The following is a 19,227-nucleotide window of genomic DNA, read 5'->3' as shown; positions in this document are numbered from 1 at the left end:
CCTTTCATGTAGTCAGGCTGGCCAATTTGAAACATTCATTAGAATAAAAAAAAAAAAAAAATAAAAAAAAAAAAAGGGGAAAACTCTGTCCAAAACAGGGGGCAGCATATTCCGATTGTTACAAAGAGGCATCAGAGAGTGCCTCATAAAAGGTACAAATGAAAAGTTGAAAACTCCAATGAAAAATGTAAGTAATAAGGGGCAATCAGGGGAAGAAAGAGGGCCTGCACTACCATGTTCAATTGGTAAAAGATAGGCAGGATGAGGAAACGGCAGGACATAATAGAACTCTTTACTGGCCCATGGGCTGCTCCTCAACAGAGCAAGCACATGGATGCTGCCCCATCATCAATCGTCTGTCTGACGCAGGCAGCACGTAACTCAGGACCACAGGGGCCTCAAGAGGTGTTTGCTCAACAAACTCCATCAGCTTATCGACCAACTGCTCCTCAGTTTCGGCCCACAGACTTCCCGAATTATCAAATTCTGGGACTCATTGCAGTACTGTCTGCATATTCCACCACAGTTCCGGGGGAGATATTGCACCCCTAGGTTCTCACACATCCCTACCTTGTTCCCATTCACAGCTTCACTTACAAGGGGGAGGTACCACTTACAAGAGAGACTCTACCATCATTAAAGCTTCACTGGGACAAATGTTGCGGTCTACAACAGAGATGAGAACCCTGTCACAGTACACTTATTGTCCCCTAGAGATCTTAGAAATCTGGTCAAAGGATTTTGGAATATCAGAGAGGAGGCTCAATGTGCCGCCAAAGGACTGGAGTCCATCATCCAGTGTTACAACTCCTCTTGGGCTTACATGAATAAGCTTATGGTGGTCAGGAGGCCAGCAGAAATTAGCCAAAAATGCATTCAGCAAGGGCAGTGACCACACGAAGACCCAGTGATAGGTACCTACTGGAAGCAAGGAACAGGCTACTAGCAGGTATCACTAAGGTGTGCCCCAACCATTGGGGTAAGATACACAATGTCAACAGAAAAGAGGAGAATCACCAGAATGTTTCTTGGACAGACTTAAGATAGTCTTTATAAAACATTACGGTTTCCTTAAACCCATGAACAGTGCAGAGGAAGTAATAGCTAACACTGTTATGACCTTGCAGCCTAAGCTCCAGCAGCAGCTTCAAATGATCTGCCTTGGATGGCAGACTAAACTCCACAGAGCGGGTGATGGTGGCAAATCATTGTGTTTGTCGGGAACAGAAAACGGAAAACATTGAGAAAAAGCTTATGGGGTTATAACCGCGGAACCTTCAAGGCCAAGCTTTGCAAGGGGGTATAGAGCTTTTGGAGGAGGAGAAAACGAAGGTGTCGAGGAAGTGATAGAGGAACTCCACGGGATTTCCAACAGGAGAGTCCTCCACTATGTAATTACTGTGAGACAGGAGGGTCACTGCAAGTACAAATGCCCAAACCAACAGCAGCATTTTCCACTCTGCACCACCAGATACAGACCAGTTTCTTAACCCAAATGCCCGTAAATTCAAGCCAAACAAGTCAGTGCAGAGTATCTAGGTGTGACGATTCACTAGGTGCCATCACTGCTCCACAGGACGAAGCCCCTTCTCATGATGCTAGGGAGGTAATTCCATTACCCAATATTCCCCCTAGGAGTGGTTTAATGCAGTAGGACCCGATGGGGAGTGACTCCCCGCTCATGGGGATAAGAACGTCTACCAGGATAAAAGTCAGCACAACACCCCAAATCTAATTCTCTGAAGCCTGTTACCACCTTTCCACCAATGCCCCCCCCCCCCATGATTGCACTTCGATTTGTTATTGTAACATTATACCAGTTACTTATAATGTGACGAAAGAAGATTGCTAACAATACAGATAGTATGACTAATTCCAGTACCGGCCATGCAAAGGGTACAATGGTCAACGGACAAGTACCGCCCTCAAACCATTTATAATGTGTAACTAGCACAAAACCTACCAACCAATTCCTTCCACAGGAGGGTTGCTGTTATTATGTACAATAATTTATAGACAAGGCATTGCTAATTTCATTAAGTTTTATTTTATTTGTGTAGTCATAACTAGCCAAGCATATAAAAGTGTACAATACATTAGTTGAACAATTATTAAAATCTGAAATATCAAAAAACACCACACCAACCAAAAAACATTGCCCCTCAACATTCATCACCTACACTTTCATTCACATTCAAGATTCAAAAACAAATCATTCATACCTGTGCAAATCAACGCAGTTTCTATTGTGTGTTCCAATAACAGAACAAAACAGTCTATACCAATTGACCTCAAGACTCTAAAAACATATTCTTAGTCTTGTAAAGTGCATCAATAGGTGTTCTAAAAAGAGTATATTGACATTTCTTTCGATATATACAAATGCTCTAATATTTTTATGTAACCCAAGTAGAGTCCAACCCCAGAATGGAGTGGAACCTCTGGTCTTGTCGACTCGAGTTTCGGGCATAGTTGGTAAAGCTCTTTCCAACTACTGCACCTCATCAGCACATACAAAAAAATACATTCTAAAAATGACTAAAAGTCGGCGTGTAATAAAAGTGCATTTCTTCATGTTCAACTGTATTCTTGTACGTTCCAGCCTTAAAGTCGGCCCCAAGGAACGTAGCTTTCACGTGATGTCTTGTTGAGGTAATGCGTTCGGTAGGTGCAAATAGAAGGGCCATTCACCAGATTTAGACCTCCTGGCGATGATGTTGGGTCAGATCAACCGATTGGCTTGCCCTCTCTGATGGCAGAGTGCTCCTTTTTTGAGAGACTCAATGGGGTCTCGCCGGGATCTTTGTTTTTCTTATGATGCAGGTCCCCGGTTGAGGATCGACCGAACATCGCGTTCTCGAAGGGGATCTGAATTAGCGGAGTAGAATAACCAAGTGCCCCGTCCCTGTTGATCTCCAGATCCGAGGTGAAAACAGGAAGAAAGCCAAAATCTGTCTTCTCTCTTCTTTCTGATCGCGTAGAGTTGAACAATTACGCCTCCCAACTTCCTCTGCAGCAGCTTCAGGCTGTTATGCGCCGTCGCCTACTCCAGTACTGGCAACAAAAAGGATCACCCAAAGCAGGAGGATTACCAGCAAGGCCAGTATTGAGGCAAGGTGCCACCTGAAGCCATCAAGAATGGCACAGAAGATACAGGAATGATACGGGACCAAGCTTCAACATTACCAGAGAAGCCAGGGGAAGGGAGTCATTCCTCCTGGCCACATCTGGAACTATGCATAACCCAAGTAACAAGTGGTTCTCCACTTCGGAAATTGTATCCACGGCAGACCTCCAGTGAGGATTAAGGTGAACCGGAGGTTAACTCAGGGGAATACAATCTGCAGTAACTCCACTATAAAGAACAAGAGAACTCATTCTTCCATATTCAACTCAATGAAGGTAAGCAACCAGTTCTCTCCAAAGTTTGCTAGACTCTCGCTCAGGATGTTTTTCAATCAAATAACAGGTGCAATTTAAACTAACAGTTGGGACTTCTCTTTAGTTCGTTTGTGTGGCAATTTTGGGTCCTGAGCAACTGGTTTATGCAATCATCTCTATAACCCAGGATCTGCTTTGAGGCGAAACATTGCAGACTAATCGAAATCCATGGTTTTTCTGGGATCACTATTTTGTATGCCCGATAGAATACTAGTCGGCTTCACTGAAGATTGCTTAGGAAATTACAGAAGGACTTTATGCAATGCACTCAAAAACAGGATTACCAGGAGGTGCATGTTGGAGATCCAAACTGGAAATCTGTATTTTTTTTTAAGATAAATCATAATTGTTGGGTCATGAGAGGTCATCCCTGATTATTATATCTGCAATGACCTATTGTTTTACGATCAATTTGGATCTTATTAATAACAAAGTCTGGTCTAGAATCAGGGGAAAACCAATGGACTTCAATTATGTAGAAAAAGCATTTGGGTCAGCTCAATTATTGCCTTATGCTGCCAAAGTTATTAAAAAAAAAAAAAAAAAAAAACACTAATCTGGGGAAAAACACAACAATGCCCCTTACCAGTGAAGCTCAGAAAAGGACAAACCCTGCATAATGAAGAAGCTTTTATCAACTTAAATAATATTTTTCAGCAACAGGGCCCGTTACTACATCCAACCCCATTAGTAGATATCAAAGATGAAACCATCTGAATATTGGTTGATAATTATCCACAAAGTATCATGTTATCCACAAAGTATCCTTTGATCCCCAGAGATCTCCATCGGCATGGATGTTGATTGTGGACACTTTTCCATTGATTTAAACAAACGCATCATGGGTACCATACCAGAAGATGGTTACAGCAATACTAATAGCAGTAGACCAGAAACTATTCATTCATACTCGACAAGGGGGACATTTATTTATGGTGTACTCCCTGAGCCACTATGGAGTAGAGGGTGTTACCTAGCAGATGCTGGAAGATGAAATAGTATTCAAAATCACAAGTAACTACCTCGACGTTTAGGAGCCAATTGCCCAGCTAGACGCCATAAGCAAAGGCCTCTCTACCCAACTAAAACAGATGTTGGGGGGGGGGCCCATACCTATGGCCCTGTAACGTTCTGGGCTTGTGTGTATGTAATAAAGAGAATGAGACAGTATGTAGTTTTATGGGTTAAGTAAGATACCCAATAACTGGAACTCTTTTCTTTCTTTCAGATTTAAGAAAAGGATACGTCTTGCAGCTGGATTCTTCACGAAATACCTGCTCTATAAAATGTTCTCTTGCTCCTAGAATGTTCAGGTAAGTAACCTTTCAAATACTCACTGTCCACATACTATTTCACCTTCAAATCTTAATTTCTCTCTCTTTATTACGGTTAAAGTCTATAAGTTTTCCTTTCTGTGTTCTTCCTTTGTCTTTATCTCTTTTATCTTCTTCTTAGTCCTTTGTTTCAGATTGTACTCGTTTATTTTCATTTCTGAATTCTCTCAAAATAAAGACTTCTGTTATATGTCTTTTCTTATTGTCAGTTAACATTTAGGGGTTGTATAATATTACTTTCATATTTAAAACGAATTGTCCATAACTCCTCACTGAATTAATTTAGTATTGTATCCAAGTTTCAGTTCTAATGTTCTGTTCACCTTTCTTCTCTCTCACTCTCCTCACGGATCGTTTTCCATTACCAATTATTAATTTCTGAATTGCTTCTTTGGGCGACTCATTCACTTTCAGGGCTTACAACCTAACGAAGCCTCACTTCCTCACCCTCTATGGTTGACTTTCTATTACATCAGCTGGCCGTCAGCTGTTCATGAACCTCCTTTTTTTCCCCCCCTTCCACATACGCTGAGACACGCCTCCAATCTTCAATCACCCTTTAACTGTAATCCTCACTTCATGATATGCACCAGATTCAATGGCATGTGCGGTGAGCAGGGATAGTTTCACTAGCTGGTCCGTGTCACCAGCTGATCTGTGCCTTTCAAAGTGCAACAGCGCTTCTCCTCTTCCGGCTCGTCTCCCAGCGTGACAGAGCCCTCCCCTCTCGGATAGTGCAGAACTCACCAGGACTCTCTCTCGCTCATTAAATGTTGTTGCGCAACAGCGCCCCTCCTCTTATTCCTTAGAACCGCAACACCGGCTTCTCCCTCAGGTGAATAGGATCGCAACAGCGCCTTTCCCTCTCTCTGGCAAGATCACTGGGCATCCAGTCTTCGCTTCACAAAAACATGGTACATTAACTTTAGCGCAACGGCGCTTATAACTTAATTCAGCAACCTTCTTTCTCCCGTCCTTCAGTAAGCCCAGCTGTAACCGTCGTTTTCTATCTCCTCGACCTCCTTCTCCGTCACCTAGCAACGGATCAGGAAAACCAGCCTTATTAGAAAAAGGGACCTAGTTAACCCATTCTCCACATACAAGCCTGTGTACTTTATAAATAAAAGATTCCCTAGCAGGCATTTTACATTAAACAGTTTAGTAAGCATGTTTAGCTGCCACCTCATCACAGGCCCCTAATATGGTGTCAGTATTTATAAGACAATACCGGTTACCTCTGGCGTCCATGGAATTACTCACAACGATTATCAAGAACTTGGAAACGGGTGTAATTATTCGACCAATTCACAGTACTTTTAATAACCCAGTAGTAGGAATATTAAAAACCAATGGAAACACTATGCAGACCTCAGGGACTTGAATATGAGGGTACACAGGTCACAGTGGCTTCTTCCTTATATTGAAGAGAGCCATGCTCAGATCCAGGGTTCTCGATTTGACTAATGGATATTAGACTTTCTCTGTACTCTGCAAACACAAATATAAAACTTGCTTTGGGGTAAACAGTACACATGGAACAGAACTCACTTTGGGTATAATAACAGTGGAAATTAATTCAATAAATTCCTAGATAAAGCAATGGCTGACCTTGTAGGGTGAGGGAATTTGGCCTATATAAATGACCGCCTAATCAAAAGTAAAACTGTCGAGGAACACTTGGAGGAAATCTGCCATATGTTGACCCAAGTGAGAAATGCAGGTGCAAATGTGTCTCTCCAGATGGCACCGTGGTGCATAACTAAAGTAAACTTCTTTTTAACTTTATTTTAAAGAGACACCAGGCAAGGGCCAGTACAAGTTCAGCACGGTATAACATTTGATTGAAACATCAACACTATATCACATGATATTAGTGAGCAGACAAGGAAGAAGGGTCATTCGGTAACAAATTACATAGGCAACCGCCGTATGGAGCCCACATATCTTTAGGGCGACAAGTAGCAGACACCGTTAACGCATACTGTTCCTCACACTCGTTTACCATCGTAAGGTCTTTCAGAAAGTCCTGGTGGCGAGGTGCATATGCAGATTTACAGTTCTCAAGTATCCAACGTTTAGCAATTACACAACCACTGGCAGTTAGTGTACAACGTCCAGTCCTCAATGCAATGTGTGCCGGCAATGCGCGCCACTCTCCCCAGCAACCAGTTTCCCAGCGCAGCGGACCCAGCGTATTTAGTTTCCCTACACTCGCCTGCATATGCTGTTGCAGAGTGTAAGCCAGTATCGGGATCCAGGCGGCAGACAGTTCTAGACAATGGCCACAGCGTGGGATGTTAAATATGCAGGGGGGCGGTGTATCGGGATATTTATGATAAGTTTAGGATCAGGGTAACCACGGCCGCAAGGCCTCCTCTGCGTGCTGCTTGTTGTGCCGGCTGAGTGTCCCGCACTGTGTTCGCCCGCGTGTGCACACCCACACGCTACAGCTCAAATATGCTGGGCCTCCCCAGCGTCGCAGGGCACACATATACGCAGGCACCGTCAGTCAGGCGCCGACAGCTGTTCAGGGCAGCGAGCTTACTCCAGCGCCGGCTCCTTACCAGTTGCGTTGGGCGGACTCATGCGTTGGCCAGCACCGTTTCCAATGGAATTGAATGCCGATTAGGATCTGGGCCAGAAAGGGGGACGGGAGGTGGGAGGGGGGGCCTCAGTGTTGTCCACACCGCCGTTGTCAGGTCCACAAGAGCAACGGGGGCAGGGGCGTCAGTAGCCAACAACGTTTGAGTGCCCTCTAAGGTGTTCGCGGCACAGCTGACATGCCACTGCACCAAGGAACCCACGCGGTGCATCGAGGAGGCTCCGCCCACAGTGCGGCCCGAGGGTGTTACTGGAACTGCAGTCGGAGTGATGTTGCTCTGGTGTCTTCCCTCGGCCTCCGCTTTGCACCTCAACCGCTGGATCTCGTCTTGTAGCAAACGCGGGCAAAACACGTCCGATCTTTCCCCAGAAGTGCAAAAGGATGACGGAGACAGTTATGCATGGATTAGGTGGTCTGGCCAGGTCCAGAAAAGGATGTTATTTGGCTCAGGATTTCAGCCACAGAGGAGCCAGACACTTAGGCAGCCATATCGTGTGCGCGCGCAACAGTGCCCCCCAAACTAAAGTAAACTTTCTAGACTGTGCAATCACAGCCGAGGGTATTTGTCCTCAATAGAAAAAGGTTGACCTCTACTGAAATTGAAGAACCCCACAAATCTACATGAATTATGAAATTTTAGGATTGACAAGTTACAGTTGTAACTTCGTAGAGGATTACGCAGCGATCACTCAATCCTTGGTTCATCTTTTAAAGGTAGATGTCGAGTGGTGGGCCGGGGAGGTGTGGGGGGGGGGGGGTGAGGACTACTAAACCGAGGCTATGAAACAACTGAAAATAAAGTGTCCAAAGCTTCACGCTCAGTTTATCACATTGAAAATAAGGAGTTCTTCCTAGAAACAGGATTTTTCGACACTTGTTTAACAAGGGTCTGATATCAGAAGCTTGACCAGGTTAATAAAGTGATCTCTTACGCAAGGAAAACGTTATCACCTGTTCACATCAAATTTAATGAAATCCAAGAAATCACTACTGGCAACGGTATGGGCATTAAAAAGCTAATGTCTGTTAACCCATGGGGAGCATATAATAGTTGAGACCACCCACCAGCCTCTACAATACTTGCAGAGTGACCGGATACAAACTGGGAATGTCTCTAATTCAAGGATTACTTCCTAGATTCTTGCAATGCAAGATTACCTTACAGAAATTAGACATGGTCAATGTAAAAACAGTTGAAAGTCACAAGGATTAGCCAATCTACATGATTGTGTCGAAGTCAACTGTCTAGAGCATGAAGAACTTAAACAACTAATAATATGGAGGCATTTAGAGCTTCTCCTCCTCATAAGGTGTAAGATGAGAACACCTGTCTGGGAAAGCCCATAGTTTATGTTGAGGGATGTTCCTACCACATTAAAGAAAAAGATAAGGCATCAGTTGCTGGCATTGAGAATGCTCGAGTGAATGCCAGCCCGGAACCTGCAGCCAGTTAAAATATTGGTCCCTAGAGTGGTCACTTGACAGACTGATGCCATATATAAAGTTGTTGTTGGTGTCACTGCCATAAATAACCAGCTCCCAGTGCTAGTAATCCTAACCGATTCTGAAATGCATTTGTTAAGCACTTAGTGAACTGGAAAGCCAGCGGTATCCTTGGGTGCAGGATGCGTCCTGCCAACAACCAACCCCTGAAACACAGTTAATTAATCCAAATAGATGGTTTTGTGATGTCAAGCAACATGACCCTATTTTGGAAGAAAATGAACAGGTCACTCAAAAGTTGAAGGTCCTGATAAAACAGCAAATGATTTGGCTGATGGATTCTTCTGGTTTTAGCTCATTCAAGGTGAATACATTGATATAGAAAATCCCCTTGGAGAAATACAACTAACAACAGTGTTTTGATCAGAAACTCTAGCTGAAAGTGAACCTTCTACTTGGCTATGGAGCAGAGATGCTCCAGACCAGATTTAATTACCACACAGGAAGAAGATCCAATAATTGGATGATTTAATAAATATATAGAAGATCCCAAAAACGTTCATTTCCCTGCCAATCCGGTTCAGATAACGGAAGACCTTGGAGTATTAACTAAATTCCAGAGGATGTTCAAAATTCAAGATGGAGTTTTGGTTAGAAAACCCCAATTTGGTGACGAACACTGGGTACCCTCATTCCAAAGCAGAATGTTAAATCATGCCCGTGACGCAGAAACAGCTGTTCATGGGGTTTTCAAAAGACAATGGAGAGCCTACGTGAGGCTGTTTATTGGCCACATATGGGTCAAATCTTATTTTTTTATTTTTAAGGGGTGTCTGGTCTGGTATGTGCTCAGTTACAACTGAGTTCTTTCACGCCCCGGGCTCTTCAGCAAAAGAGGGGAATTACCTTCCTGTGGTCTGACCTTCAGAGATACTTAATTGGTCCAGTGACTCAATCTGCACTCAGCAACAAATATATGTTGACCAGTATGTGTTACTTCACCAAATGGGTTCAATGTCTTCCTGTGTAACGCTTACCTGGACTCCTCAGGAGCGTAATGCCTTTTCAGCCTGTGAACCTGTACTTGGGCACTTTCTGGATTTCTTTTCTGAAGAAATTATAAAAAGAATAGAATGGCTATAACATCTAATTACTGAGAAGGTACAGGGGGCACGTTTAAATGGAATACAATGGAGTCTTGGAATGCTAAGGACTGAATAGTTGTTTGCCTTGAAAATGACTATACTTTTCCAGAAAATGGCTTTGGGTAAGTAACTTGGTAAAATCGCTGTATTCTTTATCTCTTGTAATTATCCCTATGTTGGAGAGATCACTTTAACAATTAAAACAGTTTATGGCTGCAAAAAACTACAAAGTTCCTTAGGCTGAGAAAACTTTTAATAACGCAAGTTCAACTATGAAGAATAACTGCAGTCTTCAGGAAAAACACGGAACAAACTGTGCTGGGAGAAACTTGCAATACTTCAGGTACGCAAGCTTATTCTACTTTCTTTTACATTTTTCTATTCAGTTCTTTGGTTAATTAAATACCTCTGTTTTATCTGCATAATTTCGGTAAGCTGAGGAAAATCCTTTCGGATGATGTGGAGGAAAAAACTTGACTGAATATGCTGCGGTTTAAGAGAAAACTGCGGTTGGAGGTGCTGTGGCTGTGAGAGGAACTTCTGACAGGAGCTGTTCCAGTAATAAACAACCACTGCTGACTGAAGATACTGCTTTGAAAGAAAACCATGGTTTGGTAAGTTTTTTCTATAAACTAAGAGATTCTGTTGTCTTTTATGTAAATTTAATGTCAAATATTTCTCTCCTTTTGACAGGTTCTGTGAGGAGAAAGCGTGGGTAGCGATACCCGCTGTCAGCGGAGAAGACGCGAAGCGAGCGCTTCAGCAGAGGCGGGGCTTAAGTATAAGACCAATTAACACTATGAGAGTCTATGAAAACTGATGCTGGGAGTGGTGCAAATGCCATGCATGCCAGGCTGACACCCACTTGAGACCCACTGACTGAGGTAATGTTCCTGGCTTATCTGGGATGCCAAATGTACACTGTGTTCCTAGGCTGGGATCATGACGCCCCAAAATTGCAAGGCGGAGACAGCAGCTTTTTTATTGATTAACCACATCTTTTCTTGTTTCAGCCTTCCCCAATAGATCGATTCTGACCAGGGTAGTCATTTTACCAGTGAGGTAATGGCTAATGTCAAATCTTTGGAGTAAAGTGAAATCTGCTTCGTATCGCCTAACACCCAGTATCCAGAGTGGGGTGTGGTTAAGTAATACAATAAAACAATTGTGGGAATTATCAAAAAGTGTGTGGTGCATTCTAGTTCCAGTTCGGCATTATCATTAGTCCTAATGGCCCTTTTCATCTCATGACCAGTAGAATAATGTTCTTGCCTCAAGATCTGTTATACCGAACACAGCAACAGACATTGATTAATGTCTCCATCACTCATGAATATGCAGAAAATGTAAGGAAGCATCTCTAACATGCCTTTGCCTGTGGAATCTGAAGAAATATGTGGTAAGTACAAAGACCTATTATGACATGCAGACATCCAAAAAAAGTGTATGAGGTAGGTGAAGAAGTTAATCGCTATAGTTTCCAAAGAAATCAAGCGCAGGAACAGATGTTCCTTCCCTCCTGGAAAGGGGTGTCTGATGTCAGAGTTAAGATCTCTCCCATAGCATACAGGATCAAAATTCCAAAAGGGGATCAGACAGAAGAACGTTGGGTTCATGCAAACCAGATGAAGGTCTGTCATCCCCATAATGCACTTCGTTGGATTGAGAAATCAGTTCCTCCTCCCGATCACACACATTTTGAGACAGAAAAAAAGGTATCTGCGTGAAGAGGCGAGTACGAATGATTTGATTAAAGGATGAATGTATGTGGAATGTTAAAAGATAAAATATAATGTATCCGTTATATGTAACTCCTTGATGTATAGCATTGTCTAAAGAGTAGCATAGGATTGGGAACTAAGGGAGCTATGTAACGTGAATCCTTATTATTTTTATACTAAACCAGCTTTCCTACCCATCTCTTTTAGTAACTAATTGAAAATTCCTTCCAGACCTCCAGGTCAAAAATGGTCCAAGAGAAGAGAAAAGAGGTTGGGGTCCGAGTAGCTCCAACCAAAGAAATGCCCTTAAAATGGCAATTTTGACATAAATACTGTACTTGTCATGGCTCTGTCAGTGGGGGTTCCCCATGGTTTAGTCAGGATCCTGCAAAACACATGGGGTAATTTTTTTGGAAGCGCAAGAGACCCAGTGTATCTAGGCAGATGCTAATGACTCTCAGAAGCAAGAGTGGGCTGGGAGCGCCAAACTTCTGCCTTTATTTCCTTGCAGCTCAACTCAAAGTGATCCAGGATTGGTTCTGGAGCAATCGCGCCAAGGTCTGGTGTCGAATGGACAAAGCAGTGGTGTGGAGACCTAAGGGGGTATACGTTCAAACATGTACCATAGTGGGATAGGGGGCCCTGGTGGGGGATTCATAGGATGAGCTGGTGAGGAGGGTGAACTTGACCACCTTCCCCCTCCCAGCTGAGGCTGCGGTTTAGGAATCCCCAGTTCACGCCGGGTATGGAAAGGTGTGCCTTCAACAGGCGAGGGGGCGGCAGGGTGCCGCAAACTATGCAACATGTTCTCGGGTCAGGACATTAAATCCTTTGCACAGTGCAAGCAGGACTTTGGGCTAGATGAGGGAAGAGGTATTGCTACTCAACTGAGGCACTGGCTTACGAACCCAATGGTCATGTCAGCTGCCACCAGGGATCACACTCCCTTTGAACGGTTTGTAACGACGTACAGGGAGTGGGATGGGGGGGGACAGGCATTTGGTAGGAGTGTTATATGGGATTATAGCAGAAGGGGCAAAGAGCCAGAAATGGCACTATATGGAGCAGTGGGAAACTGGGCAGCCGCTGAGGGGGAACATTGGACTCGGTTATGGGCAGATATACCCAAGCTCACGCGGCCCAGATTCAGGCAATGTGGGTTAAGATAATGGTCCAATGGCATCTCACCCCAGAAAAACTACATAAATTCTACCCAACTGCTTCAGCGCTCTGCGGGAGGGGATGTGGGGATTTGGGAAGCACAGCCTTATTGGGACATGGTCCGTGCAGCAAAAGAAATAAATAGTATTCTTGGGAGTCAGGTGCCAGACAACATAGGGACGGCCAACCTGGGAATGGACGGGGTTCTGTAAAATCTACCCTCGAACACTCAAAGACATATTTAATCCTGATAGTGGCAGCAACGCTTGTGGTATACAAATGGAAACAAAAAGCTGCCCCCGCAGAACACGAACGGGTTAGTAAAATCTGGAACTTTGTGGCACTGGAGTGGGTGACCTATTCAATTCAAGGGGATCACCCCCCTGCATCACCTGCAGCGGGACTCGCGGACAGCATAGTGCCCCGAGGAAAATTAGATTGCTGGGGGTGGTGCGACTACTCGCTCCATTTGAAAAGGACGCCTTCACAGGAAGCTGGGAGGAGATATGGCTTCAGTTTCTAGAGGAGGCGGGGTCTATGAGGGAGGTGGTTTCTCAAATAGTGCAAGAGACCGTACAGTGGCTGGCGAGAGAGCTGGCCACTCACAGAAAGTTGGGACCGGGAGCCATCTAGAATTTATGGACTCTGGTGAAAGAGGAGAAGGGACAAGGGGGAATGGGGGGTTTACAGGTGTTCTTATTGTTGAAAATGCCAATTAAATAAAAACAAAACAAATGTGCATAGTTACTGTGCTGCCCTCACCAGTCAAAATCAGCTCCCTGGCCCAGCACAAACACATGCACACACATTCTTTGACACAACATTCACTCGCTTATTCACACACAGCCTTCACTCACTCATTGCATGAGAGGATCAGAAGTGACCGTCCTATACATTTTATATCGCCCTGCACCTATTCCAAATAGGCACAGGGAAACGTCCCTCACCCCACCATCCCCCCAGTGCTTTGAAAATTGGGATTCGTTTGAAAATGCCCAGAACCCCCTTTCCACCCTCTGCCTTGCGCAATTGTGCATTTGGTGGGAAAAGAGCACAACTATGACGCACACATTTATATGTCCTTTGTGCGTGGTTCACCACCATTTTGGCGCAAGTGAAGTGAATGAGCATCCTATCAGTTGCACCAAACACGTTTTGAAAATCATGGCACGATGGTTTATCCCAACTGATCACTTTTTTACAGTGCACGTCCATTTCAGAGAGTGTGGTTCGAGGTGTAAGAGGGGAATTAGGAATGGGAAAGAACACATGGGAGGGAAAGCGTGCATGGTGTTTTACTGTTTCTGCAATCATTAACCACAGATTTGCTCATGAGCAGGTATTGTGTTAAACGCCATTAGCTCCAGAGCAGATACTTTGAGTACGTACTGCGCATGCAATCATTGTCGCAGAGCAAGTAGTGTGTCTGTAGTTATAAGCCCCAGGGCAGGTATTCTGTAATATGTAACGGATTATTAGCAGGTACTGCATCAAACATCATTAGTTCCAGGGCAGGTACTGTGTCTGGAATCAGTTTCGTAGGTCCGGTAATGTCGCTTTAATTATTTGCCCCAGGGTAGGTATTGCCAGATGTAGCTGATGAGCAGGTACATACTGTATTAGAAGTCATTAGCTCCAGAGCAGGTATTGTGGCTGCATTCATTCGCCAAAAAACAATCTGAGGTAGAATCCTCTTTTTTTTTGTCCCAGGGGGCCTGTCTCATCAGGGACCACAAAAATGTCATATACAAACAATCGAGCCCAGGATAACCGACCCTTCCACACCACACGGTTAGATATCGAGCTGCAACCAAGACAGATTATCAACCCCTCCACCCCCCTCAGTTAGATCAGTAATCAATATGATTCGTTAAAACAAAATGTATTCATCATTAATATCCAGCAAAACATATTCCAAAAGTCAACATGTCTAAAATAACACATGGCAATCAATTAAATAACACATCCCATACCATGGGTATTGATCTTATACAGACTGTCATATTCCGGAGGGTGCGATGGGCCTTTACCATTAGCTCTAGAGAAGGAAGTGTCTGCTGCTATTCATCGGGGTGTTTTAGGTCTCCAGCCATTAGACCTAGAACTGAGCCTGCAGCTGTCACCCACAGAAGGGTCATTAGACCCAGAGAAAGTACCGGATCTGCAGGCATTAGCCCAGATTCCAGAGCCTGAACTGTACCGTGAATGAGCTTCGGAGCAGCGACTGTGGCTACAATACCAATAACAGGCTGTCCTGTAAAAACAGGCTGCCCTGCGTTATTTCAAACGCAGATGTTCAGAAAGTCACGTACTCACAATTTTTTAATTCAACATGCGAGGGCAATACAACAAATTACAGCTGTAGCCTCTTACTTAAACGTGCATTTCCAGAGGTTACAAAGGCGATCCTCTTACCAATACAAAAACAATGGGGTGAAAATGAACTGATCTAACGTGGGCTAAAATAAATTCACATAAAATTCATTACAAGAGCTGAATCGAATGCACTCACCTGATGCTGCCTGGACACTGACAAGGAACGTTTGGTAAAGGGAGGCCTTATGTTGTTTTCCATTATCAATTGAAACACACATTTAAAGTCCCTATGCGACCCGATAGTATTGTGTGTCTGGTCAAAGGTTTGCCGATACTTTCTAAAATGCCTTTAAGACGTCATGATGTGTGAACATTTTTTTTTACGTAGGACGTCTACGTGCTTAGGAAGAGGATCAAGGAGGGAGGACTCCACGTCATGAACGGGCGGGTATTTATTTATTTATTGTGCATTTATAAGGCGCTTATATAACTCAAAGGCGTTCTGACACACCATGTATAATTAGGTGCCGGATGGGTTTGTTTTCCCTATTTTGATTTTGGTTGCAGCTACAGCAGGTCTTTGTTTGTCTTTTTGGCTGGTAAGTGTATCCCACCTCCCCAATAGTAGTGCTATATGGCCTCGCAGCGCACACCTTGGAATTTCAGGGCAGATACGTTTCGAAAATTCGGCTGCCAGCAATTCGGATTTTTTGTTTGCATAAGCGTAACTTGCAATGTTTTCCACCTCCTAATGGCAGTGGCGTTTGCTGTATTCACGGGCTTTCTACAAAATGGTACAGTGTATACGCCATCTTTCTTTACCCTTCTCTTCATAACACTGCTTTCACTGGTTGAACAACAATGAATTCACCCAGTTAGAAATTAAGCCCCATGACTATCCCATTTTTGCTTCTTTTTCTGCACTGCTGCACAGGCTCTCGCTGGCTTGGATGTCTCCGGGGCTGCCGAGCCCTCCTGCGCCGGGTTTTATATGCGTCCACCAGGGCGGGGGACAAGTGCAGCAGCAGCCTTGGGCTCTGGGTGACTAACAGCGACGGCGGGAGCGCTACCGCATCAAATTCGCTTGCCACGATTTATGTAACATTATTTCCTTTACGAGATATGGGATTTTCATTTTAACATTGCAGGGAGATGTGCTTAACTTTACGGCTCAGTGCTGCCAGGCAGTGCATTGAACCATACCGGCCAGAGTCGTATACATGCCAACATTCAGTGACCAAACATCTGTAGGAATCTTAAAGTTTCAAACATAGTCAGGCGAGGAGGTAATGATAGGAATAGGGCGCGTCAGCAGCCCATTGTCACTGAATGAGCCCGCCGCTGTGGGTGCATTCAATGACAATGAGGCGCCTGCCACGCCTTCTGCCACCACGGCAGCTTGGGGGAGCCCTTGAAAGACTCCCCGAGTTGGCGTGGTGGGGGGCTAATGCCACCTTTTGTGAAAGGCATCTGCGGCGGAGGGGGACCCTTAGCCCACCGCCGTGGGTGCCTTTGACATTAAAAGCCTGCATGCCCCGCCTTCTCCTGCTACGCCAGCTCGGGGAGCCCTTGAAAGACTCCCCCCGAGCTGGGGCGTGGGCAAAAAAAAAACCAGTACAAAAAAATAAGTGTGTGTGTGTATATATGTATGTGTATATATATATATATATATATATATATATATATATATATATATATATATATATATATATATATATATAATTTTTTTTTTTTAACCAAAAAAATCGGTAGGCGGTAGGACTGCTTAAAAAGCGGTATCCTACCGCCTAAATCAGTAGGGTTGGCAAGTATGGAGTCGTACCCTCTACAAGGGCTCAACGAAATCTACATTTCAGGGGAGGAGGGGCTAAGTGGTTATGGGAGGGATCACTTCAGAAAATGGCCAGGATAAACTTGGAGGCTCCAAGCCCACTGTCCCCACCCCACCACGCCCCCATGGTCTGGTGTGGGGATCAAATAGTGCATTTTAAAGCGCAATATGCAGAGAGGCGATGGAAGTCTTTCTTAAAAGTAGCAGCTTTAAAGTTTTACTGCGCAAACACAAACTTTTTAAAACCTGTTTCAGGAAAGGCTTACCTCACCTCTCTGCCTAATTAAATGCAAGCGTGCACAACCAGGGGTGCACCTAAGGTAACATTTATGCAGGGGCTAACCCTTCAAATGGTGGGAGAGGTGTTAACTTCATAGACGGTGGGGGAGTGGCAAGCGTACTTGTGTTGGGGCCGCTAACTTCTTTACGCATTGTAATGACACTATTCTAGTGCAGCTTCAATGTTACAAGCAGGTAACTCTCCTTTAAGTCTGAAAACACCCTCTTAAGGACTGCTGGGCGATTGAGCCGTCTCCTGTCACCTGTGCCCTTCCAATCGCTCTCCTAGCATGTAAGTACTAACCCCACATCACAATTTCCATTGCCTAAAATCTGAATGCAGGTGCTAACAATAAAATGCTTTAAGTAATTAAGGTTTCCACAAAGCACTTAAGGGGTCAGACCTCTGGTTCTCTGCATTTTTCCACAAAGCACTTAAGGGAAAGGGATCATACCTCGGGTTCTCCGCATTTCGTAACATATCCCCAAATCCATTGAAGATCATCGCTCAAGACTCGGATACTTCTGACCAGCACCCGCCTGTCAGAGCTGTCACTCCTGATGCATGTCACAATGCCTTCAAATTCCATGCAAAGTTTGCTAGTGGGGAGGCAAGTTCAAGTACAGTCAGCACTGCATCCTGTGCCAAGAAAGTTGTTTGTTCGAAAAAGTGCTGTATTCATAAGTGGTGGAAGTGGAAAGAAGGAACTAGTGGTAGTCTGCATCCGAAAAGAAGGGAGAGGGATGTTGGGAGATGGGGGAGGGTAGGACTGTGCCGGATGGGGTTTCACCTTTGGTTTGCCATCTACAATGTCTCTTATTGCGTTGTGGCTAGACTGGACATTGCCTGGAATAATAAACAAGCACTGGCAAAGTCGACAGTTTGGGCATTTGTGCAAGTATGGGATAAGATATAAGTCATTTATAACATGCTTGTACACCAGTGTTTCTAGGCGCGACAAGACAAGGGAGGACAGAAGGGGGACAAAACAACAATTTTACCAGGCCTTGTGTTATTCAGATCAAGCAAGTGCACGAGGAGGGAGAAGGAGAAATGCCAGTGGAGGAGTAGGGGGGGAAGAGTGCAAAGGAACAAGTAATAGTAAGTGTAGCTGGGAGGTTGCTCATAAGTGCGGGAGACTGTAGGATTGCAGATACAGCCCCTTAAGTGGTTGGGAGCCCAGAAGCAGTGCAGGGGCCTGGTCCCGTAAGTTCAGTCGGTGGCCAGATACCCAGTCTGCGCAGCAGACGGGGATATCCGAGTGGGAGCAAGAGAAAGCGGAAGCGAAAAGGAAGGTCTTGAGTTGCTTCCGGAACCTTAGGTGGTCCTGGTCAAGTTTGACAGGCAGGGAGGCTGTTCCAGAGGGAGGCCCTAGCCAAGGACCGAGATCTAGCCCCACTCTCTGCCTGGAGAAGCATCTGACCCTCAGAGTTGGAGGTGGATGAGTGTGGGCTCGAGAAGAAAGATGCTTAGGAAGAGAAAGCTGGATATAGTTTGGTCCCCGGCCCCAGAAATCTTGTGGACAATGCAGAGTGTCTTCAACTTGATCCTCGCTGCCACAGGGAGCTAGAGGAGAGATTTCAGGGCTGGAGCAATATGATCCCTGGACTTGAGGGCAAGTACAAGTCTTGTAGTCCTGTTCTGGATAGGTTAGAGAGGGCGAAGAGTCGGGGCAGGCAGATTTAGAAAGAGGCTGTTGTAATAGTGCTGCATAGAGAGGACCAGGGCTCTGGAGACAGTGAGCTTCTGGGGGCAAGTGAGGAAAGGAAGAATACCTCAGAGGAGGTGCAGCTGAAAGTGTCACTTCTTAGAGATGTCCGAGATGTGAGGAGAGAAGGAGAGGGTGGAGTTGAAGATGACCGCAAGGTTCTTAGCCTCACTGGAAGGAGCAGGTAGAGGGCCCAGGGTGGGTGGCCAGAGTGAGTGAGAGAGGAAAGATGGGAGCAGGAGTCC

The 19,227-nt window shown here is 44.8% G+C and overlaps 1 protein-coding gene and 1 long non-coding RNA gene across 2 annotated transcripts in view; one reads left to right on the top strand and one right to left on the bottom strand.

The window, feature by feature from the left end:
* DNAJB14 (DnaJ heat shock protein family (Hsp40) member B14) overlaps positions 1-15,466 on the bottom strand; it is a 415,145-nt gene extending 399,679 nt beyond the window's left edge. Inside the window, exon 1 of the mRNA XM_069630713.1 lies at positions 15,360-15,466. The gene's annotated coding sequence lies outside the window, so the exon portion shown is untranslated. The remainder of the gene's footprint in view (positions 1-15,359) is intronic.
* Positions 15,467-15,543: 77 nt separating this feature from the next.
* LOC138515944 (uncharacterized) overlaps positions 15,544-19,227 on the top strand; it is a 43,437-nt gene continuing 39,753 nt past the window's right edge. Inside the window, exon 1 of the long non-coding RNA XR_011282184.1 lies at positions 15,544-15,611. This is a non-coding gene — a long non-coding RNA (uncharacterized lncRNA). The remainder of the gene's footprint in view (positions 15,612-19,227) is intronic.

The sequence above is a fragment of the Ambystoma mexicanum genome, chromosome 6q (genome assembly GCF_040938575.1).
Source record: "Ambystoma mexicanum isolate Mex_15411 chromosome 6q, UKY_AmexF1_1, whole genome shotgun sequence".
NCBI lineage: Eukaryota > Metazoa > Chordata > Amphibia > Caudata > Ambystomatidae > Ambystoma > Ambystoma mexicanum.
The sequence above is the reverse complement of the archived record's forward strand: the minus strand, read 5'-3'. Positions and strand labels throughout refer to the sequence as shown.